Here is a 17,257-nt window from a genome sequence, read left to right as displayed (position 1 = left end):
CTGTGCCTCTTTGGGAAGACATGTAGTCTCCCAGTGTCTCACTTTCCAAATCTGAAAAATGGGAATAATGGCACTGCCCTACCTCACAGGAGTCTGATGAGGATAAATACATTGAAGATTGTAAGGTGCTTAGATCTTACTGTGATGAAGGCCATAGATGGTCGTCAGTGATGTCTTTTAAGTGACAGAGCTTCAAGCTTTTCCTTAGGAGACTATTCTACACACTAAAATATCTCACAGATAGGAGTCTTTGTGTGATACTTGACCTGTGTTTTTCTGTGCTCTGTGTGATCATATTGTCCCTTGTCCCGGTGAACAATTCCTTTCCCTCCTTGGCCTTTATAGCCTCAAATATTTGCAGACATATTTTATCCCTCTGGTTTTTAGAGGCCCACACACTCTTTTCCTCCTCTTCAACCTGTCTCCAGACTGATAGCCACTGACATCCTGAATGATGATGTTCCTGGAAATGGTATTGATTGACTCTGTTCACCCCACAGTAATAGTACTGCCTTTTACTGACCATAACTGCAGGAGTGACATGAAACAAACACACCATGGACTAGATTCTGCCCTATATGCTGTCAGTGGCACAAGAGAAGGTGTCTTCCTAAGACAGCGGTTCTTGAACTTCATTGCGTCGTGACCCCCTTCTGACAACAAAAATTAGTACATGACCCCCAGAAAGGGGACCGACATGATCCTGCCTGAGCCCTGGCTGGGGGGGCAAAGCTGAGGCCCAAGCCCCACCATTCCAGGCTGAGGGGCCAAAACCGAAGCCCCAGGGCTTCAGCCCCAGGCGGGGGGCCTGTAACCTGAGCCCCACCATCCAGTGCTGCAACCGAAGCCTCAGCCCCGTTGCCCAAGGCTGAAGCCCAGGCCCCGGCAAGTGTAACCCCATTAAAGCCCTGGTGACCCCATTAAAATGGAGTCATGACCCACTTTGGGGTCCTGACCCACAGTTTGAGAACCACTGTCCTAAGGGATACACTAGGCAACTTCCCTCCATGGCTTCCTCCAGAAGAGCTGAACAAGAGGAGATGGTGTTGTAGTCACATGATCTTCTCTCTGGTTTGAAGGGGTGTATGTCATTTCACTCTTACCACCATTAGAGATCACTTACACATAAGCAACACAAACATAAGCATAAGAAGGAACACCAACATAAGAATAACCACACTGGGTCAGACCAATAGTCCATATAGCCCAGTATCCTGTCTTCCAACAGTGGCCAATGCCAGGTGCCCGAGAGGGAATGAACAGAACAGTTATCGAGTGATCCATCCCCGTCATCCACAGCCAGCTTCTGGAAGTGAGAGGCTTAGGACATCCAGAGCACAAGATTGCATCCCTGACCATCATGGTTAATAGCCATTGATGGACCTATCCTCCACAAACTTATTTAATTCTTTTTTGAACCCAGTTATACTTTTGGCCTTCACAACATCCCCTGGCAATGAGTTCCACAGGTTGACTGTGCGTTGTATGAAAAAATACTTCCTTTTGTTTTAAACCTGCTGTCTATTAATTTCATTGGGTAACTCCTGGTTCTTGTGTTATGTGAAGGGGTAAATAACGCTTTTTCTCCACACCTTTCATGATTTTATAGACCTCTGTAATATACACCCCTCATTCGTCTCTTTTCCAAGCTGAACAGTCCCAGTCTTTTTAATCTCTCTTCATATAGAAGCTGTTCTATACCCCTAATAATTTTTGTTGCCCTTCTCTGTACCTTTTCCATTTCTAATTTATCTTTTTTAAGATGGGGTGACCAGAAATGCATGCAGTATTCAAGGTGTGTGCGTACCATGGATTTATATAGTGGCATTATATTTTCTGTCTTATCTATCCCTTTTCTAATGGTTCCTAACATTATTACCTTTTTTGACTGCTGCTCCACACTGAGTGGATGTTTTCAGAGAACTCTCCATAATGACTCCAAAATCGCTTTCTTGAGTGTAACAGCTAATTTAGACCTCATCATTTTGCATGTATGGTTGAGATTATGTTTTCCAGTGTGCATTACTTTGCATTTATCACCATTGAATTTCTTCTGCCATTTTGTTGCCCAGTCACCCAGTTTTGTGAGATTCCTTTTTAACTCTTGGCAGCCTGCTTTGAGCTTTCCTATTTTGAGTAATTTTGTATCTCCTGCAAATTTTGCCACCTCACCGTTAACCCCTTTTTCTAGATCATTTAGAAGCATGTTGAACAGGACAGCTCCCAGTATAGATCCCTTTGGGACACCTCTATTTACCTCTCTCCATTGTGAAAACTGACCGTTTAGTCCTATCTTTTGTTTCCTGTCTTTTAACTAGTTATTGATCCATGAGAGGACCTTCCTTCTTATCCTTGCTTAAGAGCCTTTGGTGAGGGACCATATCAAAGGCTTTCCAAAAATCCAAGTATCCACTGAATCACCCTTGTCCACACATTTGTTGGCCCTCTCAAAGAATTCTAATAGATGGTGAGGCATGATTTCCCTTTATAAAACCATGTTGACTCTTCCTAATCAAATTGTGTTAATTTATGTGTCTGGTAATTCTGTTCTTTACTTCAGTTTCAACCAATTTGTCTGGTACTGAAGTTAGGCTTACTGGCCTGTAATTGCCAGGATCGCCTCTGGAAACTTTTTTTAAAAAATGGCATTAGATTAGTTATCTTCCAGTCATCTGGTATAAACGCTCATTTAAGTAATAGGTTACATACCCCAGTTAATAGTTCTGCAATTTCATAGTTGAGTTCCTTCAGAACTATTGGCTTAATACCATCTGGTCCTGGTGATTTATTACTGTTTAATTTATCAGTTTGGTCCAAACCCTCCTCTACTGACACCTCATTCCTGGATAGTTCCTCAGATTTGTCTCCTAAAAAAGAGTGGCTCGGGTGTGGGAATCTCCCTCACCACCTCTGCAGTGAAGACAGAGGCAAAGAATTCATTTAGCTTCTCCGCAATGGCTTTGTCTTCCTTTAGTGCTCCATTAACACCTCGATTGTCCAGTGGCCCCACTGATTGTTTGGAAGGCTTCCTGATTCTGATGTACTTAAAAAACTTGCTGTTAGTTTTTGTGTCTTTTGCTAGTTGCTCTTTAAATTCTTTTTTGGCCTGTCCCTCTTGACTTGTTGTTTATGCTCCCTTCTATTTTCCTCACTAGGATTTGACGTCCAGTTTTTAAAGGATGCCTTTTAGCCTCTATCCACTTCTTTTACTCAGTTGTTTAGCCATGGTGGCACTTTTTAGGTCTTCTTACTCTGTTTTTTAATTTGGGGTATACACTTAGTTTGAACCTCTATTATGGTGTTTTTAAAAAGTTTCCATGCAGCTTGCAGGCATTTCACTCTTGTGACTGTACCTTTTTAATTTCTATTTAACTAGCTTCCTCATTTTTGTGCAGTTGCCCTTCTGAAGTTAAATGCTACTGTGATGGGCTTCTTTGGTATTTGCCCTTCCACAATGATGTTAAATTTAATTACATTATGGTCGCTATTACCGAGTGATTCATCTATATTCTCCTCTTGGGCCAGATCCTGTCCTTCACTTAGAATTAAATCAAGAATTGCCTCACCCCTTGTGGGTTCCAGGACTAGCTGCTCCAAGAAGTAGTCATTAACAATGTCTAGAAACTTAATCTCAGCATCCTGCCCTGAGGTGACATGTACCCAGTCAATATGGTGATAGTTGAAATCCCCCAGTATTATTGTTTGTTTTTAAAATTTTTAGAGCCTTTCTAATCTTCCAGAGCATTTAACGATCATCACCACCATCCTGGTCAGGTGGTCGGTAGTATATTCCTACTGCTATATTCTTATTATTCAAGCATGGACTTTTTATTCATAGAGATTCTGTGGTACAGTTTGATTTATTTAGGATTTTTACTATATTTGACTCTGATTTTTTTCACATACAATACCACTCCCCCACCAGCATGATCTACTGTGTTATTCCTATATGTTTTGTACCCTGGTACTAGCGTGTCCCACTGATTATCATTGTTCCACCAAGTTTCTGTGATGCCTATTGTATCAATATTCTCATTTAATACCAGGCACTCACGTTCACCCATCTTAGTATTTAGACGTCTAGCATTTGTATATATATAAGTACATAAGAAGAGCCATACTGGGTCAGACCAATGGTCCTTCTAGCTCAGTATCCTGTCTTCTGGCCAATGCCAGGTGCGCCAGAGAGAATGAACAGAACAGGTAATCATCAAGTGATCCATCCCATGTCACCCATTCCCAGCTTCTTGCACACAATGACAGGTTATTTGGGCTTCTAGGGTGCGAGCAAGACGAGGCCCTTGATTTGCATGACATTGTATTGTGCTTTAGTTAGCATTTTGTTCCAGCATTTAGAGATCCTGCAGGTGAAAATGTTTATTCATATATCCTAAGGCCAGAATGGACCACTGTGATCATCTAGTCTGTGGCTTGTGTTATACAAGTGAGCAGAACTTCCTTTAAATAATTCCTGTTTGAACTAGAGCATAGCTTTTAGAAAAACAAGTATTTTTATCATTACAATATGTATATGTCAAATTTCCAAATGAGATTTTAAAGAATAATCTGATCCCAGCTAGACTTTTCACTAATCATTTGTAGTACTGGTTGGGAAACTGAAATTTTTCCCACAAGAAATTTCAGATGAAAAATCTTTATTTGACATGTCTTTTGTTGAAAAATTTGATTTTTTTTCTGCAGGAAATTTTGAACCAGTTATTTTGAATTGAAATTTAGAAACAGAATCAACTTAAAATGCCATTCTGATTGCTTGGTTTTAAAAAATGAAACCTTTGTCAATTCAAAACAAAAAATTTAATTTTGAAATTTCCCACAGGAAAAATTATTATATAGGATGGAGGAGGGATAGCTCAGTGGTTTGAGCATTGGCCTGCTAAACCCAGGGTTGTGAGTTCAATCCTTGAGGGGGCCACTTAGGGATCTGGGACAAAAATTGGTTCTGCTGGTGAAGGCAGGGGGCTGGACTCAATGACCTTTCAAGGTCCCTTCCAGTTCTAGGAGATTGGTATATCTCCAATTATTACCTTTATTATTTGAAGGGGAGTTGACATTTTCTTGCAAGAAAATTTGGTTTCAAGTAAACTGTATTTTTTAGCCAGAAAATTTTTCACACAAAAAGTTAACCAGTTCTAATAAGTTTTACATCACCCCAAAATGTCAAAATGCTTTAGTCAACATACCAAAAAGACAGATCTGTGTTCAAAAGATCTTACAGCGTAAATAGACCTGACACAGGGTCCAAACACAAGTGGAATGGGGTGGGGCAAGGGAATGCCCAGTGGTTAGGATGCTAGCCTGGGACCTGGGAGATCCTGGGTCAATTCCCTGCTTTGTCCAGGGGCACCAGAACCAGAAGGGGCCATGCCCACCCCCCAGTCCCCCCCATGGATGGAGCAGCCCAGGCAGGGGCTGCGCTTCGCAGTGGGGGGAGGTGATCAGCTCCTCTGCCATGAAGCGCAGCCCGTGTCAAGGGCACCAGCCTTTTCCTGGTGCTGGCTCCTCTCAGTGGCCCCACCCCTGCTCCTCCTCTTTCCCCCAATGCTCCACCTCCTGGCCAGGTCAGAAGCCAGAGTCAAACCATAGTGAGATCCGCCCAGGGAGCCTGGGCCGCTGTGGGGAGCCCTGGACCCTCCTCTCACCCTGGGCAGTGGGCCAGGATGCCCAAGAGCAGCCCCTAGCCCATGTCCCTGCCCCCTGGGTTGCACTGCTCAGGAGGGCCCAGGGCTCTCTAAAGCAGCGTGGGCTCCCTGAGCAACTCTTCCCACAGCCTGGCTCTGGCTTCTGGCCTGGCCAGGGCGCGGGGCCTCGAGGAAAGAGGAGGAGCAGGGGCTGAAGCCATGGAGGGGTGGGGTCACAGGGGAAGAGGAGGAGTTGGGTGGAGCCAAAGAGGTGGCAGGGCCTCGTGGGCCTCCCCCACACTTCTACTGAGGTTCTGGCACTCTTGGCTGTGCCAGATTTTTTGTGTGGCCTTGGTACTTCCTTTCTTTAAAAAAAAAAAGACGGGGAGGTACTCAGCTACTATGGTAATGGGGGCCATATAGGTACATAAGCTAGGTAGAAGGGATACATATACATGATTTTGAGTTTGGTTTGGTTCTGTACATCTCTTGGCTCAGGATTGTTCTTGCTGCTTCTGCTCCTGTCTTGTTACAGGATGGTTCACTGGCTCGGTGACTCTGAATGTATTTTGGTTTTCTAGTGGGTAGGTGATCATTTTATAGGATAATATGATGTCAGACTAAAGGACAAACTCTGCCTTTGGACCTGGGAGTACATCTCACATTGACCAGAGTGGAGGACTGTCAAGGGGCAGAGTTTGGTCCTTAATAATTATCCCTTGGTAGAGAAATGTTAACAGTCTAGACCAGGGATGGGCAAACATTTTGGCCTGAGGGCCACATCTGGGTATGGAAATTGTATGGCGGGCCATGAATGTTAACGAAATTGGGGTGCGGGGTGTGGGAAGGGGTGAGGGCTCTGGCTGGGGGCACAGAATCTGGGGTGGGGCTGGGTATGAGGGTTTGGAGTGAAGGAGGGTGCTCCAGACTGGAACTGGGGAGTTTGGGGCACAGGAAGAGGTCAGGGGTGCAGGCTCCAGGCAGCACTTACCTCACACAGCTCCTGGAAGCAGCAGCATGTCCCTCTCCGGCTTCTATGCAGAGGTGCAGCCAGGCGGCTCTGCGCGCTGCCCTGTCTGCAGACACCACCCCTGCAGCTCCCATTGGCTGAGGTTTCCAGCCAATGGGAGCTGCAGAACCGGCACTTGGGACAGGGACAGCATGCAGAGCCTCCTGGCTGCCCCTACTCATAGGAGCTGGAGCGGGTACATGCCGCTGCTTCCAAGAGCCGGGTGGAGCCAGACAAGCACCCCACCCCGCTTCCTGGTGGGAGCTAGAGGGCTGGATTAAAAGGTCTGACAGGCCAGCTGCGGCCTGTGGGCCATAGTTTGCTCACCCCGATCTAGACACTGCAAAATAAATACACACACACACACACACACATTCTGAAGCTTTAAAAAAGGGGAGAGGAGGAGCGTGAAAGATCTTTTCTTTCCTAATGCAACTGTTAGATTTGGCGGCTTAACAATTAAACTTTTCCTTTAGTTGTTGCCCCTACAGACCTCAGCTTTGAATGGCAACCTGAAGTTGTGTTCGCCAGAGCATTGGGCTTACATGATTCAATTAACCTTTAAGGTAGCTATGGAAGCTGGTACTATAGGAGATCCTTTCATTAATTGGCAGCCTGACACAGACAATTAAGTTTGATCAGCTGAAGAGGGCATCAGGGACGTCATTAGCATATTGTACTGAAGGCGACGCGGTGTGTAAAAGTTGTTTGATTTCTGCTGAGGAGGAAAGTGGGGGACTCGGGGACCCCTCCTTGCATTTACGGCTAATTAAATATTTCATTTCCCTCGCTCCAAGTGTTAAATGTTCCTAATTTTTTTCTCCCCTTTTTGGTTTCTTCCCAGCATATTTTTATTGCAGTGAAATTCACTGAATGATCATTTCTCCATTATTAAAACTTTGCATTTCACATGAGGTACTGCATAAAAACCAAACATAAATATAGACAGATGGAGAGACTGGATGCAGAGATGCACCTTCGGTTTGAAAAGGGGTGGAATAACACCTGCAGTGCATGGAACATAAGCGACTGTTGAAATCTCATGCTGTAGGGAGGTGGCATGGTTCAGTGAATAAAGCACTGACCCAAGCGCCTAGACTCTAGTCCTGCCTCTGCCACTGACTCGCTTTGTGTCCTTTGGCAAGTCATTTCCCTTCTTCCTTATATATTATAGCTGAGATACTCTCTCTCATGCTAGGCACTGTACAGAGGCCGCTAGGCAGTAAATAATAGCACAGTCCTGAATGCTTTTGGGATGGGAGGGACATTGATGGGAAGGAGATGATGCACCAGACCTGTGGATGGAGCTAGGTCATTGGCATTACACTGGCTTAGGTACAGTTTAAAGTATAAATTATTGCAAATTTTCCTCTGTACCCGTTCCTTTTGTGTAGTAGTTTCCTCCCACAATTGTATGAGTCACTGTGGTAACCTAGTCACAGTAAACAGAGGGGATATTGCTGATCATTACATGGGGAAGGAAAGGAGTGTGGGCTAGTGGTTAGAGCAAGAGACTAGCAGTCATGTCTCTGAGGTGAAATCCTGGCCTCACTGATGCCAATGGTAAAACTCCCATTGATTTCAATGGGATTAGGATTTCACCCCCTGATTCTGCCTGGCTGTGTCATTGACTTGCTGTGTTTTACATAAGGATTTCCGTGCCTTAGGCTATGTCTACACTACAGCCGGGATCGATGCTATGAGATTGATCCACCGGTGGTCGATTTAGCGGGTCTAGTGAAGACCCACCAAATCGACAGCAGATCGCTCTCCAGTTGACCCCAGTACTCTACCCCGACGAGAAGAGTAAGGTAAGTCGATGGGAGACTTTCTGCCATCGACCTCCCTCGGTTTAGATCCCGTGGTAACTCAACCTAAGGTACGTCGACTCCAGCTATGTTATTCACATAGCTGGAGTTGCCTAGCGTAGGTTGACTTATCATAGAATATCAGGGTCGGAAGGGACCTCAGGAGGTCATCTAGTCCAACCCCCTGCTCAAAGCAGGGCCAATCCCTAGACAGATTTTTGCCCCAGATCCCTAAGTGGCTCCCTCAAGGATTGAACTCACAACCCTGGGTTTAGTAGGCCAATGCTCAAATGACATACCGTGGTAGTGTAGATGTTTAGCTTACCCATCTGTTACGGGAGTAATAATGCTGATCTTCCTCACCGAATTGCAGGGAGGTTTAATTCTTGTTTGAACAGTTCTGTGAGATGCCTGGCTGCTATTTAAGTGCAAATCGTGGTTATTATTACTGAGCAGGAGAATCGTGATGCTTTAAAATCCTGCTTTTTCTAGCAGGTCACTATGCCGTGCATAACATGCATGCAGTGTAATAAATAGGGATCTTGATTTCAGTCCTCCCTAAGGTTTACTCCTCTCTCCCATCCCACTGAAGATGTATGTGAAGCTGTTGGGGAGTTTGTGAGACACCCTGGATTCAACTGTTAATAGTGATTGGGCAGGACTCAACTTTACATCTCTTCTATCACAAACATAAATAGCAGCATCTCCTAATGTATCTGGCGCCTGCCTGAGATCAGCACCTGTATGAGGAGCAGTTGGCTAAAGCTAAGTCCAGGTAAGGCAAAGGTGATACTGGAAGGAAGATGACAGTATTTTTAAGAACTTGCCATGTCCATAATAGCTCATCCTCTGTTGAGAGCATCTGCTCTCAGATCATCAGGGTGGTTCACAACCATGGGATTCTTCTGGATTCCTCTCTGCTACTGGATACTGAAGTAGCTATGGCTGCTAAACACATCCTCTGTCTATGTCTGGCCAGGAGGTTGAGCCCTGTCCTGTGAGGTGTTGACCTGGACACCTTGATCCATGCTTTCATGACCTCCAGGAGAAGAGGGTGCTTTAAGATCACACAAGGCTACTTTCCCCCGCTGTTCTGTCCAGCGGCCAGCCCAGAGACTCCACCTGGTTACTACACCAAGGACTTGCATGTTCGCACTTCATCAAAGGTTACATTGTGACCAAATGGACTGATGCACAAGCACTAAAACTTTCCCGGGCCTCCTCAGAACTAAAAATCATTTCTACCCCATCCTCACCTATCCACTCAGCCCTCCAGGGAAAGCCCTCAGAGAAAAGAGAGATCTTCAAGTGCAACCTTCAGGTCAGCAAATTTCGGCCATGGAGAACCAATGGGAAGAAGGAAATCCCAGAGATGAGGCCCACTTATGTCTAAACCAGTGGATGTCAGCTGAAGTGACCAGCTGGTGTGATCTGCTATGGTACCACATGAGAAGAGAGGCTGGTTATGTAGCTGTGTATATCCCTCTTCTCCCATCCTATCAAGGAGGCTGCCAGTGCTATGGCACCACCTGCCGGGAAGAAAGAGGTAAAAGCATTCTGAGTCTAGACCTCTGGATAAGCCCCAATCCGTACTGCTTCTCTCCAGTTCTTTTGCCTCCTTGGCCTAGAAGCCTGGGGAATATGCTTCAATTCCTCTGCTTGCTCACACCCTCTTTTCCAACTTTCCTTCTGGACAAGAAGGAAGGCAACTAGAAAGGAAAGAGGACAGATGGAGAGAAATAAATATATTATCATTTTCCAGCCTAATATCGCACAGGCAAGCTCTCCACTGTATCATTAGCTTTGCACAGAAGTGTTAGCAATTGTGATACATATTGCATAATTCTTATTGCATTAGCTTTGCCACATAAGTCATTAATGTGCTCAGACAGTTTTACTGGCAAATGTGGAACTCGTCTGCTGTCTGAGGCTAAATAGTATCTATGGGGTTTTAGTTTTAATCCAATCAGATGTTTTTAGCATCCTATTGCTGTGATGCCATGTAATGGAAACTTAATGGAAAGTTGCTGCTACAGCACCAGAAGTTTTTCTTTGTTTGTTTTGCAGCCCTGCTTATCTGTAAAAGTCCCAAGCTTGTGAATAACAGAAATGGTCAGAAAGTGGCAGAAACCATCACCTGGCAATATCTTTAAAAAATTCAGATTAGTTTTGCAAATGACAGGTAGGTGATTGTGCTGATGACTCTCAGAATTTGTTGCTCTCTGTGCTTCTCTCTCTACCCATCCCAGTGGGTCAAATCATATTCTGGGGGTTCTTGCCCAGGTGAGTCTCTGTTTGCAGATGTCCGCTGGCCCATGGGGAGCTGGGAGTTGCCACCTTTGCAACATCATATTCCCCTTCCCTTGCAGAGCTCTCCTCAGCGTCAGAGCTCCATAGCTGATGAGGGTTTGGGTTTGGCTGGCATCATCCCCGAATCAACCAAGCATTGAGCAAACATGAAGACCTCCTTAGGCTGTCCGTGTGGTTGCCTCCGTGCTATGGAACCTGCCTTGTGAGGAGAGAGGGGCCCAGGAATGGCAGGCCAATGGTGGAGCTTTTGACACTGCAACTCCATGGGAACTGTGCTGCCAGGAAACTGGATAAGGCACCAAGGAATTCTGGAGCCAGTGTAGAGACACAGGACCTATGCATGAATGACTCTGGCCTCCAATAGATCCCAGGAGTTCCGTGGGTTTTAGGGATGGAGCCCATTGTTTCTTCCGCAAAGAGACTAACTCTCCTGGTGGCAGGATTTGTAGAAAGCTTAGTGAGGAAAACACTGAAGAATTTTCACTCTCTTATTCAGCCTTTTCTTGCTTAGGGATTGATTTAAACCAGTAGGAAACCTGTCCCAAATTCAGTGGTGGATTTTCATTGGTTGAGGCCAAAATGTGAAACATTGTACAAATTGGTTTATTTGCTGCTGATTTGGTGATGTGTTTTTGCATGAAGACAAAAGGTATTTTTCCAAAGGCAACCACTATCTCTCTGCCCTAGTGACCAGCTCTACGCTACGTTTTCTAGGATCAAAGTGGTTCCCTCAAAATGGAATGACACTGGGATTAGCACACTGTAAGATAAATATGAAATTAAAGAATTAGGGTTATCTTAAATTTGGTTAAGGAAATGTATCTGTGTTGTAAAGAAAGGCCCTGACTAACAAGTAGAAGGAAGGCCTTGAAAATAAGAAGGTATAAAGCCAGAGGAAATGAAGTCGGGAGGGTGTTTGGCTCAAAGAATAACTAATGAGATAAGGGGAAGTTTCTAAAAAGAAGACTTCTGACCCACAGGGGTGACTGCAGATGGTTTTATGTAAAACAAAGAGAATCTGTCTTAAAATGAGCCAACATGGCCCTTCCCAACCCACACACCAATGTTAAAGCCTATGTGAACCCAGATGCAATGGAAAAATAGTTAGGCAGCAAGAAGGAGGGGAAGAGATAGGGAGGAAAGGCCTTGGGAAGAAAGGTGATTGTAAATCTTATCTGAATAAAGACTGGAAATAAGAGTGAACTGCCTCAGAGTGGATTTAGCTGAGATCAGTAACTGGCAATGACATCACTTGTTTGTCGAAGGGTATAAAAAAGTAAACTCTTACAGGGTTCATTGCAAATACCTGCCTGACTGCATTGGATCCGACCAATATGGGTCTAAGCACACAGGCTTTAGCCTGTTTGTAAGTATCTTGACCAAATGCTTATAAATGTTTTGTTACTGTTTGGTTGTAGTAAATTGCTTATTAGTTAGGCTTTTTAGGCGTGTTTAGAACAATTGTATGAATACCATTTGGCCTTAAATTTAATAAAGGAATCTATTGTTAAATTAGGCCATGTCTACATGTACAGTACTGCAAGCAGCGCAGCTACACCGATACAGCTATGCCACTGCAGTGCGTCTGGTTGACGGTCTGTGCCAATAGGAGAAAGCTTTCCCATCAGCATAATAAAACCACGTCTGCGAGCGGCAGAAGCTATGTCGGGAGGAGAAGCTCTCCCGCTGACATAATGCTGTGCACACAACAGCCTATGTTGGTGTATCTTATGTCACTCGGTGTGTGTGTGTGTGTGTTTATCACACTCCTGAGTGACGTAAGTTATACCAACATAAGCGGTAGTGTAGACATAGACGTAGTGTTTGGTGGATTCCCATATTAATCTTAATAATTTAAAATATTACTAATAATTCCAACATTTCCTGGGAAAATTGCATAATTAGCTCAACAGCCATGAAGTTTATGCAGATTGCACAAAAACAAATATAGATTTTATGAAACTGTTAGGAATTAACTTGGATTTTATGGAAACCCTGGGAAATCAGAAGACATGCCACCTCCCCAGATAGTTTGGAAATACATTTCTGTTTGTTGTTTTTTAGTGTTGAGTTTTACCAAACACAAACTGGTGAATCACAGACTTAGGCCTGGTCTACACTGGGGGGCTGAATGAGAAGCGCAAGGGGAGTCAATGGGAGAGCGTTTCCTGTCGACATAGCGTAGTGTGGACCCCGCAGCAAGTAGATGTAAGTATGTCGACTTCAGCTACGTTTCACATAGCTGAAGTTGCATAACTCAGATCAATCTAGGGTGACCAGATAGCAAGTGTGAAAAATCGGGACGGGGATGTGGGGTAATAGGAGCCCATAAAAAAAAAGCCCCAAATATCGGGACTGTCCCTATAAAATCAGGACATCTGGTCACCCTAGATCAATCTCCCCCCTCCCCATTGTGCAGACAAAGCCTTAGGCCTTGTCTACACTACAAGACTATTTCGAATCAACTTAGTTCGAATTTGTGGATTCGACCTTATGAAGTCGAATTTGTGTATCCACACTAAATACACTAATTCGAACTTCTGAGTCCACATTAACGGGGCCGGCGTCGACTTTCGAAGCGGTGCACTGTGGGAAGCTATCCCACAGTTCCCGCAGTCCCCGCTGCCCATTGGAATGCTGGGTAGAGCTTGCAATGCCTGCTGGGGGAAAAAATGTGTCGAGGGCGGTTTTGGGTAAGTGTCGTCATTGAACCGTCAATCACGCCCTCCCTCCCTGAAAGCGCCGGCGGGAAATCTGATCGCGCCCTTCTCTGGTCGGTTACAGCGCGGACGCCACAGCACTGCGAGCATGGAGCCCGCTGCGATCATCGCTGCACTTATGGCCGTTGTCAACTCCTCGCACCTTATCGTCCACCTCTTCCACAGTCAGCTGCTGAGAAATCGGGCAAGGAGGCTCCGGCAGCGCGGTGAGGAGAGTGGCGCAGGCCTCTCACAAAGCAGGGTACGCCGCGCCGTGGAGATCATGGTGGCAATGGGTCAAGTTCATGGTGTGGAACGGCGATTCTGGGCCCGGGAAACAAGCACGGACTGGTGGGACCGCATAGTGCTGCAGGTCTGGGATGAATCACAGTGGCTGCGGAACTTCAGGATGCGTAAGGGCACTTTCCTTGAACTGTGTGATTTGCTGTCCCCTGCCCTGAAGCGCCAGGACACACGGATGCGAGCAGCCCTGAGTGTGCAGAAGCGAGTGGCCATAGCCCTCTGGAAACTTGCCACGCCAGACAGCTACCGGTCAGTAGCGAACCACTTTGGCGTGGGCAAATCTACCGTGGGGGTTGCTGTGATTCAAGTAGCCCACACAATCGTTGAGCAACTGCTCTCAAAGGTAGTGACTCTCGGAAACGTCCAGGTCGTCATAGATGGCTTCGCCGCGATGGGATTCCCAAACTGCGGTGGGGCTATAGATGGGACTCACATCCCTATCCTGGCACCAGCCCACCAGGCCAGCGAGTACATTAACCGAAAGGGCTACTTTTCAATGGTGCTGCAAGCACTGGTGGACCATAGGGGACGTTTTACCAACATCTTCGTCGGGTGGGCGGGCAAGGTTCATGACGCGCGTGTGTTCAGGAACTCTGGTCTCTTCAAACGCCTCCAGGCAGGTACTTTCTTCCCGGACCACAAAATAACGGTAGGGGATGTGCAGATGCCTACAGTGATCCTTGGGGACCCGGCCTACCCGCTAATGCCCTGGCTCATGAAGCCCTATACAGGCGCCTTGGACAGTGAGAAGGAACTCTTCAACTACCGGCTGAGCAAGTGCAGAATGGTGGTGGAGTGTGCTTTCGGACGTCTCAAGGGGAGATGGCGGAGCTTACTGACTCGCTCGGACATCAGCGAAAAGAATATCCCCGTAGTTATTGCTGCTTGCTGTGTGCTCCACAATCTCTGTGAGAGCAAGGGCGAGACCTTTTTTGCCGGATGGGAGGTTGAGGCAAATCGCCTGGCTGCTGTTTACGATCAGCCAGACACCCGTGCCGAGAGAATATCCCAGCGGGAAGCGCTGTGCATCCGGGAGGCTTTGAAAGCTAGTTTCCTCGCAGAGCAGGGTAACCTGTGACTGTCCACTTGATTTTAAGAGAGCCTGATCATGGGCCTGTGTCTGTATGTGTCGAGTTAGATCTGAGCTCACAAACCCGGTTCTCCAAGTTTCCCCCACTTCCAAAGCACGTTTTAAAACTAATGAAATGTAACAGTAATTAATAATAAATCTTTCGTTGACTTTGCATTTCTGTTCCTGGGTTGAACGGAGGGACAGCCTCCTGCTCCTACATAGGTCTGTGGGGTGGGGGACGGTTTACAGTGGTTGTGCATGTAGGGGTGGGTTTGCAGGAATGGGTGGGTTTGCAGGAAGGGGCGAGGGGTGCCGTCTTTGGATAGGGGTTTGCATGACGGCTGTGGGCTGTGGGTTTGGGCGTTGGAAGGGGTGAGGGGTGTGGGGGAAGGGTTAGTATCTGTCCCTGGATGAGGGCTCTTTTTGGGGCTCAGGGCAGCGGAGAGGCTCGTGGCTATGGTCAAAGTGCATCGTAAGGGAAGCCTGCCTTTACATTCGGGGATGGCAGGCGCCAGGACCCTGGACAAGCATACACATCAACGAATCACCCGGGGCAGCATACACCACACAGACTGACCCTGGTGACTAGTGACTGCAGTCTGTGTGTGCCCTGCAGTTGATCCTGCCCCCAAGTCTGTACCCTGGTAATGTGGGCTATGCACTGCAATTAAAAATCCCCCCCCCCTACACACAAAGTCTTCTGACACGAGAAACGTGACGGAAACAGTGAGTAACAGCAAACCACTTTAAATAATGTTATACACAGTGGGGGGTTGAAACTTGGATTTGGGACTGGGTGATCCTGTAAGGGAAGAACTTCTACAAATTTAGAGCACGAGAGGTGTCTTGTACATTAGCGCTCTGCTGCGGTGCAGTGACAGTTCTCACGGCCCCTACCGCCCCTCCTTCTTGTTACTTTGGGTGAGGGAGGGACAGGACTTCTTGGCGTTGGAGGGCGGTTGCAGATGCAGTGCAGGGGGGCTCTCTCCTCCTGCCTGCGGTCCTGCAGAACATCTACAAGGCGCCGGAGCGTGTCCGTTTGCTCCCTCATTAGACCAAGCAGCGTTTGAGTCGCCTGCTGGTCTTCCTGCCGCCACCTATCCTCCCGTTCGATGTGTGTGCGATGCTGCTGACACAGGGTCTCCCTCCACTGTCTCTGCTCTGCCTCCTCTGCTCTGGAGCTGGCCATCAGTTCCTGGAACATCTCGTCCCTAGTCTTTTTCTTTCGCCGTCTAATCTGAGCCAGCCTCTGCGAGGGGGATGCCGGGCAGTCCGGGAAAGAGCCGAAGCTGTGTGATGCGAAAAAGTAAGTGATTTCCTTGACCAAATACAGGTTTGCGGACAGTGAACACAGTCAAGTCAGTTTAAGAGAGCAAGACTATACAGGGCACCAAGTCTCGCGAGATCTCAGAACTAGTTCGAGATTTCGGAGTACGCTCTCATTGGCGGCGCCATTGCACAGGAGAGCGGACAAGCGGGGAGAGACAGCTGAATCCGTCTTGCAGACAGTCCTGGTAAGCCTTACAGTAGATAATGCTTATCAGGTAGTGGATAGCTGTGCTCTCCTGCTAAAGGCAATGTGGAAAGCAGAAAGGATGAGCCTTTTGCAGCCCCTCCCGCCAGTGCACGGGAAAGATCAATGTATGCTTGTTCTCTGTGGCCTCTAGCACGTGGCTGTTAGGCGAGGGTCATTGTTATGCAACCTAATTTTAAACCATTAACAATAGTAACAATACACTAATTGCCCTACTTAGATGCAGTATTTCCAGAACGAGATCACCCTGAGGCGGAAATACCCGTGCAGTATTTCCAGAAAGAGAGGATGCTAAGGGAAGCGCTGCACCGACCAGGACCATATGCAGCAATGCTCGTGGAGGCGATGATCCCTCTGTATATCCGGATGTCCTGGCAAGGAAGAGTTTGCTTCAACGGAGCGCCCAACAAGGCACCTCTCCCAAGAAACCTCCTGCGGAGGCTTTTCGAGGAACTGTATGACACCTTCGTTGAATTGTCGCTAGAGGATTTTTTTTCAATCCCTCTTTGTGTGGACCTACTTTTCGTATAGTTTAATATTTACAATTTTTTATATAGTGTTTCTATTTTTTATATACATATTTTATAAAAAATAAATGTTTACACGTCTATAGCACTTACCGCCTGATCCTTCCCCTGATTCTGAGTCCGGGTTAACGGCAGGGGAAGGTTGGTAGGGGATCTCTGTGAGGGTGATGAAGAGATCCTGGCTGTCAGGGAAAGCGGGAGTGGGTTCGCTGTCGCCTGCGCCGTCCTCCAAAGACCATTCCTCATCTTCCCCATCGGCGAACATCGAGGAGGAACTGTCCCGGTACACTATTCCGTCCTTGGAGTCCACGGTCACTGGTGGGGCAGTGGTGGCAGACCCACCTAGAATGGCATGC

General features: G+C 46.7%; 1 long non-coding RNA gene across 1 annotated transcript in view; it reads left to right on the top strand.

Moving 5' to 3' along the window:
• LOC123372460 overlaps nt 1-10,605 on the top strand; it is a 41,603-nt gene extending 30,998 nt beyond the window's left edge. The window contains exon 3 of the long non-coding RNA XR_006580303.1: nt 10,524-10,605. This is a non-coding gene — a long non-coding RNA (uncharacterized LOC123372460). The remainder of the gene's footprint in view (nt 1-10,523) is intronic.
• Nucleotides 10,606-17,257: the final 6,652 nt, after the last annotated feature.

The sequence above is a fragment of the Mauremys mutica genome, chromosome 6 (genome assembly GCF_020497125.1).
Source record: "Mauremys mutica isolate MM-2020 ecotype Southern chromosome 6, ASM2049712v1, whole genome shotgun sequence".
Classification (NCBI taxonomy): domain Eukaryota; kingdom Metazoa; phylum Chordata; order Testudines; family Geoemydidae; genus Mauremys; species Mauremys mutica.
The sequence above is the reverse complement of the archived record's forward strand: the minus strand, read 5'-3'. Positions and strand labels throughout refer to the sequence as shown.